The sequence below is a fragment of the Amblyomma maculatum genome, unplaced genomic scaffold, assembly GCF_055883805.1.
Source record: "Amblyomma maculatum isolate TAMU_Amacu unplaced genomic scaffold, ASM5588380v1 scaffold_19, whole genome shotgun sequence".
NCBI lineage: Eukaryota > Metazoa > Arthropoda > Arachnida > Ixodida > Ixodidae > Amblyomma > Amblyomma maculatum.
Genome location: NW_028146744.1, coordinates 8,758,729 through 8,774,183, shown reverse-complemented (window position 1 = coordinate 8,774,183; position 15,455 = coordinate 8,758,729).

The window sequence follows — 15,455 nt, the reverse complement described above, 5'->3', positions numbered from 1 at the left end:
TTGTTGTCACATGCGTAGGTGTCACCTAAAAACAGTCACCTAAAGGTGTCTGTTTTTTGCGCCTTAAACTATTTTAATTATGAACCAAAACCAACTAGCCCAGCAGCAAGTGCTTTCAGGCCTTAAGTGTTTGTCTTGCAACTCAAGTGTTTGTCTCTAAGGCTCATTACACTGGCAGCCCGGCTGGTGGCGATGGTCTGCATGGCCAAGTCCAACGAGCGCAGCAGGGTCTCCTAGTCCTCCCAGATCTTGAAGTACTCTAGGCCTTATGGGGGAGGGTCCGCTGCACAGAGGGAGAGGATGTGGAGGGAAGAGACAAAGGGTTCTTGGCATAGGGTACAGGCAAGAGTGGGAAAAGAGGGATGGTAGTGGGACAGATAGGGTAAGGGGTGACGTAAAAATTTGCTTGGAGTCGGCGCCATGGTGTTTCGTAACTATTGTCTAAGAAAAAGGTGTGGGTAGAGCTGGCGCGAGACTCTGTAGGCCCGCGTCAGCTTGCTGAACAAGTGCATGCACTCTTTTGTGAATCATGAAGTGAAGTATAACGTTACTTCTCTTGAGCAAGTGTTTGTGTACTGTGACACAGACTCCTAAATTTGATCAGTGATGAGGGCATTTAGGTCCTCTAGTGGAGAACTCTTGCTACCAAGTATAAGATTTATATAGAGGTTCAGTTCATGTGATCCCACAAATGGAGATTTCCTTACTGTTCCAGCACTGCCGTCCTTTTCCCAGGCCCATTCGCTTATCTTCGGCTGATGCAGGAAGTGCGGAGCGTCCGTCTCGAACAGCAGTCTGTCAAGAGGAATGTGGCCGGCTGCCTCCACGAGCGACTCCGAGCAATCCCAGAAGCCCAGTGCGGGCATCAGGCCGAAGCATAGGCGAGGGAAAATGTCTATCCATGTCTCTGCCTCTATCCAGTCGCCCCTGAAACAGTTAAAGTGGATTTTGTGGTCCGCACGTACAGTCTCCTTCAGAATGTGAATGGTGTCGAGGCATCGAGAGACCAGTACTTTATTCATCCACTTTGGACTCACAGCAGCTTTCAGAGTTCCTGCCATTTTCCGATGATAGCCCTGGAATATCTATCGATTCCTTGCACATGTGATCACCATCACTATCTAATAGTGTCCGGTATTGCTCCATCGGAAAGATTCTGCCGGCCCCTGTGGACAACCAGTTTTTAAACGCACAACAGGAATGAATGAAAACAAAGATAATATTATTAGTCTCAGGACTGTTGTAAGGTACTGCTACCTGTTTACAATGCATGGAAGTTTTTGTAAGAACAATTTTTATGCACTGGCTTGTAACGACCATTTTACAAATCACAACTAAGACATGCCCTGCAATGTTACAGCTTTGGCAATATTGCCGCAGCGTGCCAATATTTCGCCAACACCACGTCATCCTGCAGAGCAGCCCAAGGAGCAGGAAGCATGCTTGTTTCAGGCTCGTACATTCTATTTTGTTAGATTTTGCATGGGTGCTGTCATGCTCATACATTTGATGCCAGGGGACAATACTATGCACGTGAGCCAAGAGCTTGCTAACCTGTTTGCGAGTTTTCGAAATCTAGGTTGTGTGATACGACGTCATGAATGGACATGATGTCTCAGATATTTGACTCACGATGCCCAAGGAGTACTACTTTTCCCAGAATGATGTTCTGTCCACATTTTACGCAAGTCGAAATATAGAGGCAGCAGAACCTTGAATGGAGGGGTGTGCCTTTTGGCAACTACTCATCCCCCCCCATAGAACTAGTGAACCAAAGCATTTCCTTAACAGTGCCACACATCAGAAGACGTAGTACATACTGAGGCATTGGGCGAGCTGTTGATGTTTACAGCACATTCGTTTGCAGAGCTCAGCCCCTCTTTTGGTGCCACCCATCTTCCTGTATGCAACATGCCGTTCCCAGCAAGCTTGCCATCATCTGTAGAACTACGGGAGACGCCTCACAGTTCGAGCTTGCTATTTCCTGCCGAATGCAAATAGCAATATGCAAAACATTCATTGTGCACGATAGGAGGCATTGTGGGGCTTCACTAACACAGACAATTCTGAACAGCATACTCTTCCAACAAGTGTTGATTTGACTGCCTTATTCTCATGTACGGTGCCGAGCCTTAAGCCATATGTGTTGTCATACAATAAATATTAGATGAAAACATCAAAAACAGCATCATTTATACAGATTCACTAAGTGTCTTTACTGCATTAACTTGAAAGAACTTGTATCTAGGCTAAATGGTACATAGTTTTGTAAGTCCGCCTCGTGCGGCAAAAGCCCATATGTGGCCTTTTTTTGTTGCTAGTTTCAGCTAGTCAGTACTAACATTAACACCCAGTGAGTAGCTGCAAAGCCCTGTGGATCTATAGTTTTTAGTGAGGGTGAAAATGGGATTTTGTGCCTAGTGTCTTTTGAGTCGGCAGCGTTATTAAGCATTGAGCAAAAAAAAAAATAATGAGATCTGCAGTGAATCTCAGCAAGCACAAAACTGAAGGAGCAAGAGGACAGGCTATACAGCAAAACGTAAGCAAGCGGTGCATGTTTCAGCCAACCTGTAGGACTGCGCTATTTCATTTGCAATGATATCGGTGCAACCAGCAGTTGATTTCTTTCTTGCATGGGCCTGCTGAACACAATTCTTTGTGCGTCATCACTATGTCCTGTCAGCTAGACCTGAAATCTAGCCTAGTGGCCTGATCCCCTTTTTAATTCAGTCACTGTGTCAGTCATCCCTGCTTTCCCACTAGACGTATTAATGCAATTCTACCTACCATCTACATATTAGTGCTGAGAGTGCTCGACTACTGAGGCCTCTCCCACTGTAGGGTGCGTCCTTTCAATGAAATAGATGTCGCACGAATGAGTTCCCGCAGCCAGCAAAATGAGACAGCTACTTTGGCCCGTAATACAATATCATGAAAGTGAAATGTGCTGCAGGTCGTAGAGTTTACCAGTAGGAACACCAGAGGTAATGTAAGTAAACATGAACCTGCAGCAGGTGTTAGCGAAAAGCCGTTGGAAGATTGATGCATAGACAGTAAAAGCTTGAAAGACATAAGATGCCCTTCATTTGGAATCACTGTGTCGACTGTAAATTGTAGGAAGAAAACTGGGATATTAAAAGGCAGATCTATTATAAGGTTGTCATCATTTCATGTGGAATGGAATATTACAGTGGTCGCTCCTGCAGACATCAGCATTGCATTTCCCCCTTGGAAAACAAGCTCCATTTTTCTCACATTCTTTGTGCAAGTACCATTTCCGGGCTTTCCACCACTTCCAAGTTCCTTCACTCACTTCCGTTTCTTCACACACTTTAGGGGGAACTAGTCTTGAAACCATTTCCTTTATTTTTCAAACTAAAGTGATGAAACTTGGCACACTCGTGTAGTTCACAGTGCTGATTCCAAAAATTATAATTATTTTTTCTGTGAACCAATTAGGCATTATGGTAATTAGGATCAATGCCGCAAGGGCGTGAGAATAACTGGGAAAAAACCTCCAACAAAAACTTCTTAGTGGCACATTACTATATACTAGAATGAGTAAGGAACACAATGGTTGAAAGCAGTTTGATTGAATGGTTATTTCTCATTTTATTGCATATTGAATTTCAGTAGTCATAACATGGAAACCGAGTGGTTGCAGAAAGTGCCAGTTTAGAAAATTTCAAAGCAGCAATTAAAAAACCTGCTTGCAACAATGTGTGCTCCATATATTTGCCTCATATTGAAAAAAAAAAGATTCCTCTGTCTGCAGTAGGTGTTGAGATATCACATTCACAATCTCAACAGGAGGCCAAAATTCATCATCATCATCATCATTAGCCTGACTATACTTACTGCAGCGAGAAGGCCTCTCCCATATTTCTCCACTTAGCCCGGTTCTGTGGTAGCTGCATCCACTTTACCCCTCCGAACCTCTTGACCTCATCCGCCCACTGAACTTTCTGCCGCCCCTGCTACGCTTTCCTTCCCTTGGAATCCAGTTTGTTACACTAAGCGACCATCGATAATCCTCTCTTCGCACTACATGTCCTGCCCATGCCCATTTCTTCTTCTTAATTTCCACTAGAATGTCGGTAACTTGAGTTATTTCTCTGACCCACTCTGCACGCTTCCTATATCTTAATGACCCCTACCATGTTTCGTTCCATAGCCCTCTGGGTTCTCCTCAAGTTAAGTAGAACTCTCTTGGTGAGCCTCCACGTTTCAGCCCTATAGGAGAGTACAGGTAAGATACAACTATTGTATACTTTCCTCTTGAGCGATATCGGTAAGCTGCTAGTCATAATCTGCGAGTGCTTGCCAAATGCGCTCCATCCCAATCTTATTCTTCTTATTTCCTTTTCATGGTCCGGATCTGCGGTTACTACCTGTTTTAAGTAGACATATTCGCCTACTACTTCCAGTACTTCGCTACCTAATGTAAACTGCTGCTCCTTCCCGAGGCTGTTGAACATTACCTTAGTCTTCTGCATATTGATTTTCAAGCCTACCTTTCTACTTTTCCTGTCTAGGTCATCAATCATTATTTCCAGTTCATCCCACGAGTTGCTTAGCAAGGCAATGTCATCAGCAAATCGCAGATTACTGAGGTATTCTCCATCTACCCTTATCCCTAACTGCTCCCATTCCAAGTCTCTGAATACTTCCTCTAAGCAAGCTGTGAATAGTACTGGGGAGATCGTGTCTCCTTGCCTAACACCTTTCTTTATGGGAATTTTGTTACTTTCTTTATGCAGAACTATGGTTGCTGTGCAGCCACTATATATATCTTCCAGCACTTTCACGTACGGCTCGTCTACCCCCTGATTTCACAATGCCTGCATCACCGCCGAGGCTTCCACTGAGTCAAATGCTTTTTCGTAATTAATGAATGCTATGTATAAGGGCTGGTTATATTTCGAGCATTTTTCTATCACCTGTCTGATGGTATGAATATAATCGACAGAAAAGTACCGTTTCCGAAAACCTGCTTGATCCTTTGCTTTATTGCAGTGTAAGGTTGTCCTGATTCTATTAGCGATTACCTTAGTAAATACCTTATACGTAACAGACAGTAAGCTGATTGGTCTGTAATTTTTAAGGTCCTTAGAGTCCCCTTTCTTATGAATGAGGATAATGTTTGCATTCTTCTATGGTTCCGGTACCGTCGATGACACCAGTCACTGCGTATACAGGGTGGCCAGTTTTTCTAGCACAATATCCCCCCTGTCCTTCAGCAAATCTGTAGTTATCTGATCCTCTCCAGCTGAATTCCCCCTTTTCATAGTTTCTAATGCTTTCTTGACTTCGTCCTTCATCACTGGTGGAACGTCTGACTGTTTTTCTCTACCACCAATCTCGTTACGGTCCTGACTACTTTGGCTACTGTAGAGATCTGTATAGAACTCCTCGGCTACTTTGACTATCTTGTCCATATTCGTGATGACGTTGCCCGCCTTGTCCCTTATCGCATACATCTGGTTTTTGCCTATGCCCAATTTCTTCCTTACCGCTTTAAGGCTTCCCCCGTTCTTTACAGCATGCTCAATTTTCTCCATGTTATACTTCCTTATATCGGCCAATTCGATCTGGTATGTTGAATTGGAAGCTTTCCCCGTTCTGCCTTGTGTACAGCAGGGAGCCCACGACGACGCTTGATGCAATGCTGCCACACGTAACCGATGAGGAGAACCTGGACGTCGCCGCCTACCTTCAACGTGCAGAGGAAGCCCGAAGACTCGCCCAAATGCGCTTTAAAGATCAGCAGCGAACCGACGCCCGGGCGTTACAATTTACGAGGACGCGATGCTGAGTACAAGCCGGGAGATCAAATCTGGGTTTGGACGCCGATTCGCCGCCGCGGAATGAGCGAAAAGCTTTTACGCCGATATATCGGCCCGTACAAGGTGCTTCGCCGACTAGGATAACTGAATTACGAGGTCCTTCCCGACGGCGCGGCAGCATCGCAGCGGCGCCAAGTGCATCCAGAAATTGTGCATGTTGTATGCCTTACGCCATATAGGGAACCAAAGCTGGAGTTTGCTCCGCGACGCCAGCGCTCGGTTTCCAGCGGAGCGGAGAGGAACTACAAAACCTACGCGCATCCGCGCTGCGCGCGGCTGTCTGCGGAGTCTGCGCAGCCCGCTCGCTCGGGAGCGCGTGCTACAGGCAGCCGCTAAAACCCCTTGATACTTTGAAAGTTACGCCAACGATTGAACTTTGCCGCCGCCGCATTACCTCCTCGCCTCCTCCTCGCCCCTTGCGCGCCCCTTCGCTGAAGGCCGGCTCTCCGCCCGATTTCCTGAGCGACGATTGGTCTCCCTGCCGTTGCCATTGGAAACCAACGCGCGTCCGACGTTTTCCTTGTGTTTTCTTTTTCCTTCGCGCCATTTTTCTCCTAGTCTCGGCGAGCGAATATTGCGCGCTGTGCTTTTATTGCAGCGTGCAAGCTCCATGCCGTGCTGTTGCGCGTACAACTGCAGCAAGCGACCTGAAGATGGTTATACGGTATTCATGATATCTCAAGGCAAGCGTGACGGCTTGCGCACGAGTCAATGGATTCACAAGATTAGTCGAAAGACGTTTATTCCTAGAAACAACAGAGTTGTTTGCGACGTCGAGTGCCTTTCTCACTCCCCGTAATAACGCGTCACCTGACGCTGCGTTTTTTATTCCTGCTTGCTGCTCAATATTTTTGCGGCGGCAGCATGTTCATTGTATAAAAATAAGGTTGTCCTCTGCAGCATGCTGAATATTCTGCGAGGCTCCAAGGCTCCATCATTTAACACGCTTCGACTTCTGTACAGTCAGAAACAGGGCGCTATAATCTGCTTTTTGCTGTCAGAAATAACTGGAAAATTAGAGTCTCTCGATTGCATTTGTCGCGATTATGCTAGGATCCCTGGCCTCCTTCACTAAAAATCAAACTTCGGGCTTGTAGAGGAGCTAGCCTTTCCAGCTTTTACTTGTAGTGTGCGTCGGTTACTCGGGAGCAATGAATGCTGGCCCTGAAAAACTCTTTGGCAAGTAAACCCGAGGTATTGCGGGTAATCTGCACTAGTTAGGTCGTATGGCATTTTTTTTTTCAATTCTTGAATGTGTCTTGTCATGCTTCGACGCACGCGTGGGTTAAAAAATATGCGTTCGTTTTATCAGGGATACGGCCAATGTGCAGGAGGTGTTCATATAATCACACACGCTTCACTTTGACCATGACTACTAGGCGTTGGCAGGTTACCTTCGCTTTGAAAGCTGGAGCTCTAAAAGCGCGATTCCGCGTATTCATTTATTGCGAGAAAAGTTATCCCATCGATGTCAAATCAGCCGGAATCATTGCATCAATTTTCTGTATTTACGAAACTTAAACAATCAATGATGATTATAGTTATGTAAAAATAGGGGAACATTTTGCGAGCAACAATTCTTAACACTGTAACATATTACTCATTTCAATTGTATGCAAGATTTTTTTTTCACCTAGCCTGAGTAATTATCTCATCGCTCTATGTTCTAGCTACATTTCACTGAAGACCAGTTTGAGCCGCCAATATTACACGAACTCGAAAAAAAAAACAGACCAAACGCAGTTCCACCAATTTTCTCTCACCGACCTGTCCTGAAGTAAAGGAAGCCTCCTCGACAGAGACATGAACCTCGCGCTGATAGTAGTCAGTTATTTCTGTGGCTTGCTCTTTTCCCACCTCCATTTATGAGAAAACAAGAAAGTATAAGAATTAAAAGTCAATGTATAGTTGTCTCGTCAGATATTATGAGATAATAGAGATATGACTGACAACGTAAATCAATGAAAATTGAAGTATATCAATGGGTCATGGGACGGCATCAGATTAAATAGTGATGGTTATGAATAGTGATAGGTAATGATGGTGACTGTTACGGACAATAATAGTAAATTATAGTAATAGGCCCGGATAGTGAGGTGATAGTGTTCGTTGCGGATAGTGACAGTTACGATAGGTCTCTGGCATTAGTAGATATAGTGATAGATAGGATAGCGATAGTTAATGAATTGGCAGTTATATGCTTTCTCATTTCCGCACGTTGAAGACCTATGTGCACCTTGTAATTTTTTTATTTGATTGTTGCGTTCAATGAAATCAAGCTCTTTTACACAGCGCATGAGACCACAGCATGCTTGCCCCAGAACTTCAGTGTATCGGCAATAGGGCCCACCACTTCTCCCAGTGTACCCTGCTGTCTTTTAACCACACGCGAAGTCAGTGAGGGGCCACATACTCATAAAATTATTTCATTCCTCCATCAGCATCATATCAAGACTGCCGTGGCAAACCTGTTCCTTGCCTCGAAGCAGCAAGGAACAGCTCAAAATTTGATTTTATACAAAATAACTAATGAACGCAGATTATCGCGGATCGCTAACTAGCACAGTGCCATTACACTTGGCCTAAGCTTTCCAACGGTATACGGTTCGGTGTTGCAGCTAAAATTTAGATTTTGATTGCAATTTACTAAATATCAATTAATTTGGCCCAGTAATTGATTGAAATACATGTACAATTAACCAATAATCCAATCTCATGGTTGATCACGTGACATATACTATGCTTAGAGAGATAGCTTGACAGTAGCGAAATAGACTAAGTCCTGCTTTAACCTTCTCTAATCTTGAAGTTCAAAGCACCAGCCTGGATCGTTTTCTGAAGTTTTACCGCGGTGACAGATTTCACGCTCTAAAAAAAAATAAACACAAAGTCAGAGGCAGTACTAGATTAAGTGCACAAAGTAAAACCTTATCATGAGACTTAAAAAGTGTCTGTAGCACAGAACTCGCCTGAAAGCTTTGTTTATCAGTATTCCCCATTCAAACAGTTCTAAGAAGAAACCAATCAATTCATGAACTTTACTATCGGCATTCTCAATGCTTTTCTCGCAATTTTTCAAAAATTTTGTGCACTCCTGGAGCGCAGACCTGGCCCAAAAGCTCGCGCTTCACTCACTGCTGCGGCCGGCCGACGGGCGTCAGGGGGAAAAAGCGTGTCGTGCGCAGCGCTCGCCGCCGCCGCGCGAGGAGAATCGAGGAGGAAAGCGCGGCGCGGAGGAGAGTGTCGCTAGACTTTCTGTGAACTTTGCCGCCGCTCCGCGCCCCCTCGCAGATCCTTCTCTCTCAACTCTTCCATCGGCGCTCTTCTCAACGGTGATTGGCTCCGCGGGCCGTCGCCGGGAAAAGCGCGCGAAAAGTTCGCTCTTTTTGTGTTTTAATTTTTAGCCGGCGCCATTTTTTAGGCAGCCGCTGTTCGTAGGAGCGAGCTCCCTAGCATTCCGTGCTTGCACTTCGCGCTATTCGCGCTGTTTTGATGCAGCTCTATACCGAGCTGCTGCATATTTATTTGCACAAGCTGTCGTGAAAAAGGCTTCATTCTTTTCGCAATTCCGAGCGGAAAGAAGGCCACCATTCGAATAAAAAAATGGTTCAACAACATCGGCCGCAAGCACTTCACCCCGACAGACTAGTCACCTCTGCTGCCTCTGCGACGTACTGTGCATTTGTTCCAAGTGACATGAAACTGCTTGCAAGCGCATCACAAAGCTGATAATCTCACTTAATTCACTGATCATTTTGCGCCGTTATGCGCGTTATTGTTTTGACTTCATGGTTCCGCTCAACGTGCAATATAATAGCGACAGCTGATGCATACAATGCGCATACAATAGCCGCTTTAATTTCTGAACTAAAGGTCTCGCTTTTCAGCGCTAACGCGTGCAATGAGGAAGATTGTTAATTCATTAATAGGCTTATGTCGCAGGAGCGTGTAGAGGACTCTTTCGCAGAACTTGTCCACAGAGTGTATATATATCCGCACATCAAAATTTTGTCTCTTTAGACCCTCGAAATTAGACCTCGTCCTGATCTGGCGAAAACTGATGTTCAACCTAATTTGAATATTTACTGGTTACGTCCAAATTTCGGTGGGCCTCCCTCAGAATGTAGCCCCAGAAACCCCTTAAATTTGACCACTTCAAAAGGTGGCAAAGTGAATGACCAACCTCATTTGCGTAGTGCGAATTCAGGGATTACCTCCAAACCTAGGTGGGCCATTGCCAAAATTTAGCTCTCTGGACCCCCGAAGTTTGACCTCGTCCGATCTGACCAAAATTGGTCTAACCTAATTTGCGTATGGCGAATTGAGTGGTGGCCTCCAAACCTAGGTGGCCTATTCCCAAAATTTAGCTCTCTGGACCCCCGAAATTTGTCCTCGCCCGAATTTGACCAATATTGGTGTCCGACCTATTTGAGTATGGGAAGTTCAGTGGTAATCTACCAACCTAGGAGGGCCACCCCCGAAATGTGGCCCTCTGAATCCCCAAAATTTGTCCGAGTCTGACCGGAAATTGGTGTCTATAACCTAATTTGCGTATGGCCAACTCAGTCTTGACTTCCAAATTTAGGTAGGCCTCCTTAATTATTTGCCTAGTTAGCGGGCGTCATGTCCATTTTCGTAGCGTAGAGTAGCCGTCGGCCTTGGACCCGAGAGGTCTAGTGTGTACAAAGAAAACAATGCTGTTTGGTCTTGAGTTGACATAGGAGTATTTTGTACGTGCGCACCCTGTCGCAGTTCTCAACGTAAGGCCTGTACTTCTTCCACATTTTGCCACTAAATAGTTGAAAGCGTTGTGGGTCACGTTTCTTTAGTCTAGTCAAAGCAAAGGAAAAAAATATTGGTCATACTAAAATTAGAGTTGACACTAATGTGGATGAACTTCCGACAAGGTGAAGTATCGGTGGTCGACAGGGCTAAATTTTGGGGTACGGACGACGGGAAATCGGTGCCCTGATCTTGGCTCTCGGTTTCGGCTCGACGTCAATTCAAGGCTGCCGACAGCAGGAGCTAGATCCGTTTCATTCTTAACAGAAAAAAGTTGATATTCGATCGTTTTCAAGCACCCGCGAAAATTTTTAACTACGAAAACAACTAAGCAGCTGCATGTGCACTGCGCGGTACCAAACTCAGTCTAAACCTTATTGAAAAATTTTAGGATGACCATCAAAGCATTTGTTCCAGCCTCTTGATAGCAACCATCGCATTAATGAAACTCCGCTCGTTAACAACTGCATAAACTTTACTTCCGCTAAAATTAGTTTGAGGTGAAAATACATTTAACTCAGCATCGGTATATGCTGAGAATATTCAGGAATGTTCAAATATATAGTAAATATTATGCTTAATATGTTATGACGGGTTGAGACACACGGTAATGAAAAGTCACAGGAATGTGAGGTGTATGCAGCAAGCGGTTTTTGTTCATGAGGCAAGCGCTCGTAATTTGCACTTTCACTGCGCGTACGAGACGCTAATTTATGTGGCTCGCGGTACAGTCAAGCAAGTCGCATGTCTTGTTCGTGTCTTTATTCGATAACAGAGCGTGGAAAAAACGCAAACTTAAGAGCGCGCGCGCGTGCCAGCCAATTTCCCGGACGGCGAAGGAGCGCTGCCCAAAAAAGCGTGTCGTGTGCAGCGCGCGCAGGCGGCGGGCGAGGATATTCGAGGAGGAAAGTGCCAGAGTGGAGGAGAGTGTCGCTACTTTCAAATTATCGAGGGACTTTAGCAGCCGCACGTGCACGCGGAGCGGGAGAAGGAGAGTGAGAACGAGGGAGGATGGTCGTGCGTCTGTGCGCGCAAAGCCGGCGCTCTTTGCCAGTGGTGTTTATTTTTGCTTTTTTTCTGTGCCCCGGTTGACATAGAGGCTGGCTGGAGGCACGCTTTTTATCAGTGCTTTCGAAAGTGAGAAATTATGATTAATTGATCGCCGCAGACATTGTTTTCAAAGAGCGTTTGTTGGCAAGTGTTGGTTGGAGAAATTTCAAGTTTTATTTAAACAAAAAACATGAACGCGAATTCGGTACTCGAAGGCAGAGGCAAGCGATAGGTATTTTGAAGGACTTGAGGCGGCACCTCTTGATGTCTCTTCCATGTTGTTCAGAGAATGAAGGGTCCAGCCTTCTTGTTGAGAATTGATAGGCGTGTACACAGCGACGAGCGCTGGTTGGGGAGCTTCCTTTCCATTTGTGACTGCTCACTTGAAAGGGGCCTATTCAACTCTTTGGGGACAGATGTTTTAGGCGATGCTGCCGGCGCCATGGTGCCTGCTTTCGGTGCGTTTAGGACGGGTTCTCTACAAAGGCACAAAGCATGCCGCCTTACCCTTTGGTGCCTGCTGACAGCGGTCAGGGGGAGTTCGCTGCTGTGGCGCTGCTATCCGAAATCAATGACTTATCTACCTTTAACGATGAGAGGTTTCTTAACGACCTGGATCACTGACGAGAAGCCTAGGCATGCCATTTTTTCGGTAGTTTTCTCTCTCCGCCAGACGAAGGGCGAGGAAATGCCTGACGGCTTTTCATGCAGGCGGGGACATCTCTCCAAGTAGTACCTTTGTCTTAATTCCGCAGCTACGCTGTGCAATCCCTAGTTCAGTTATCTCCTCTAGCAATGCGCAGTTTTGAGCTCCCGAAGCAGGATCGCGTATGAGGATAGAACGATTAACGCATGTGTTTTCCCTTTATAAGCGCCGAGTGATGGCATTAATGACATATATCTGTTTCTTGAGGCCGACTTGGTTCCGCGATGGCTGCTGCGGCACCGCCAGTTACAAACAGGGGTGCGAGATACCTAAAAAAAAAACGACAACCATCGTTTCAACACAAAAGAGAGAAAAACACTCACGAGTTTTGCGAAAAAGCGCGCCGTCACTTTTTCATGTTTTTTTTTCTTTCTTTTTTTCTTGCCCCCTTTGTTGGAGCGCGACGGCGGCCAGAATGCGGCCGGAGGAGGAGAGAAAAAACCGAGCGCGCGCGCGTAAACACGTGCTGGAAAGCAGCGCGGAGCAGACGACAGCATGCTTTTCTATGCGGCGGGGAGCAGACGACGCGGCCGCACTGCGCGGAGGTTTTGCGGGGTCTCCATGGAGGGCGCTGACGCACAGAGCGGCGCAGCGCCCCCTGGCCTAGGTTTTCTCCCCTATTATGCGCGCTAAAGGCAATTCATGTTTGCTTTGCAATGTTTTTGTTAATTCATGTCTGTTTATTTTGAAACATTGGGCCGATGTTTCCTTAAAGGGGGAGTAATGCCGCGAATTGTTTAAATCTTTATCTGTTCCTGTTCGACAGCCGTGGGCATGCGGCCTTATCATTGTGATTCTGGCGCGCTTATCAATTTTGTATCCCGTGTTTGTTCATGCTCGTTGTTGCGATACGACGCGTTATCATTTTCTTTGTCGCGAACGGTGCACCGAGATCGGTCTCGAAGATTCCGATCACTCGCGTATGTTTCTACAATATTCCAGGTTGTGCTAGTGGCAGCTTGCGACAGCGTTGACGAATGCGACGGGCATTCTTTGTTCGACGATCGACGAACACGTTTGCTGCTATCGCCGCCGCAGAGTTGCTTAGTTCTTTTGCGGGCGTAAGTCAGCCCAATAAAGAGTGACTTAAATGCAATCACTAACCGATGTACCGCGGCGCACAAACGGTTTCAATCGAGAAACATGAACAATTTCAGTTCCACGGTGGCGTCGATCGGCTGGGGAATCAACAGGCGTGACTTTGTAGTTAACTGGAGAAGTTTGGCTGATGATCTCGTAGGGACCAAGGTAGCGGTGGTGGAATTTGTCACTAAGGCCAGGGATGCTCAGTGGTGTATAAAGCAGTACTTCGTCACCGGGACGATAAGAGACCACGCGATGCGTAGAATCGTAGCGACTCTTGCGGTCTTCCTGGCACGCTGCTGTGTTGAGGCGGGCAAGATGACGGCATATCTGGCCACACGAGATAAGAACTGGGTAGGTACTGATGTGGAGTAGTCGGGCGTAGAGAAGAAGGAAGTGTTGAGAATTGTAGTGGGAGGACGGGCATAAACGAGGAAAAATGGAGAGTAACCGGTAGTCCGCTGTACTGCTGTATTATAGGCGAAAGTGGCGAATGGTAGAATAGCGTCCCAATTTTGATGATCCGGTGTGATGTACATGGAGATCATATCCGATAAGGTGCGGTGAAATCGCTCAGTCAGCCCGTTAGTCTGGGGATGGTAGCTTGAGGTTGTCTTATGAAGGGTGGATGACGCGTAAAGAACTTCGGCAACGACTGTCGATAAGAAGGCCGTCCCGCGGTCACTTAGGAGCACCCGAGGAGCGCCATGACGCAATACAATTGATCGCAAAAAGAAATTTGCTACTTGAGCGGAACCGGTCGGTACAGGTTCTGTCTCAGCCTAGTGTGTAAAGTGGTCGACAGCTGTTATAATCCAATGGTTACCCCCATCGGAGAGAGGTAGGGGACCATATAAGTCGATGCCGACTACGCCGAATGGCGTGGCGGGACAGGGAACAGGTTGTAGAAGGCCAGCGGGTGAAGAAGTCGGCCGTTTGCGACGTTGCCACTGAGGGCAGGATGCTACGTATTTCTGGAAGATAGGCCAGGCCAAAAGAATCGTTTTTTCACGCGGTCGTAGGTTCTGTCAACACCAAGGTGACCTGCGCATTAGCGTCATCGTGGAGAGCAGCCAGTATACGTGGGCGAAGCACCCGCGGCACGACTGGGATCCAGCGAGTTCCATCAGGGCAATACACGAAGCGGAGTAGGATGCCATCTTCGAGCTTGAAATTGCGAAGCTGTCGGCGAAGCCGAGCATTGGGTGAGTCCAAAGCGCTAATAAGGCGGTCGATGATGGGACGGCAATAGGCATCGGTTGATTGCTGTGAGCGGAGAGCGTGTTTGTTCTCAGAGTCGTCAAATGAAACTGTTGCGGTATACGTCGGGGAAAGAGATGGTTGGCTGTGGTCATAGGTGGAAATGCATTGGGAAGAAAAACAGCAAGCCGATTCCGAAAGTGGACTGCGAGAAAGAGCGTCGGCGTCTTGGTGTTGGCGACCCGATTTGTAAGTGACGTCGAAATGGTATTCTTGCAGGCGTAGAATCCAACGGCCAACTCGGCCTGTGAAATTTTTGAGCGACGACAACCAGCAAAGAGCATTGTGATCGGTCACAACTGTGAAGTGCCGACCGTATATGTAAGGGCGAAATTTTTGGACAGCCCAGACGACGGCAAGGCAATCCTGCTCGGTAATGGAGTAGTTTTTCTCAGCTGGAGTCATAGTCCGACTGGCGAAGGCAATCACTTTCTCACGCGAAGTTGCATCGCAGAAGTACAGCGCCAAGACCGAGACCACTGGCATCAGTGTGCAGGATGCTTGGAGCGCTGTCACTGAGGTGGCCAAGAATAGGGTCTGATGTGAGGGCGTGCTTCACGTTATTAAAAGCAGTTTCGCACTGTTCAGTCCACACGAAAGGGCTGCGTGCTTAAAGTAGTTCATGAAGTGGATAGATGCAAAATGCCTTATATAACGCCGGAAATAAGACGCCAGGCCGAGAAAACTGCGCAATTCTGTAGTCCGTTGTGGACGAGCAAAGTTCAAGA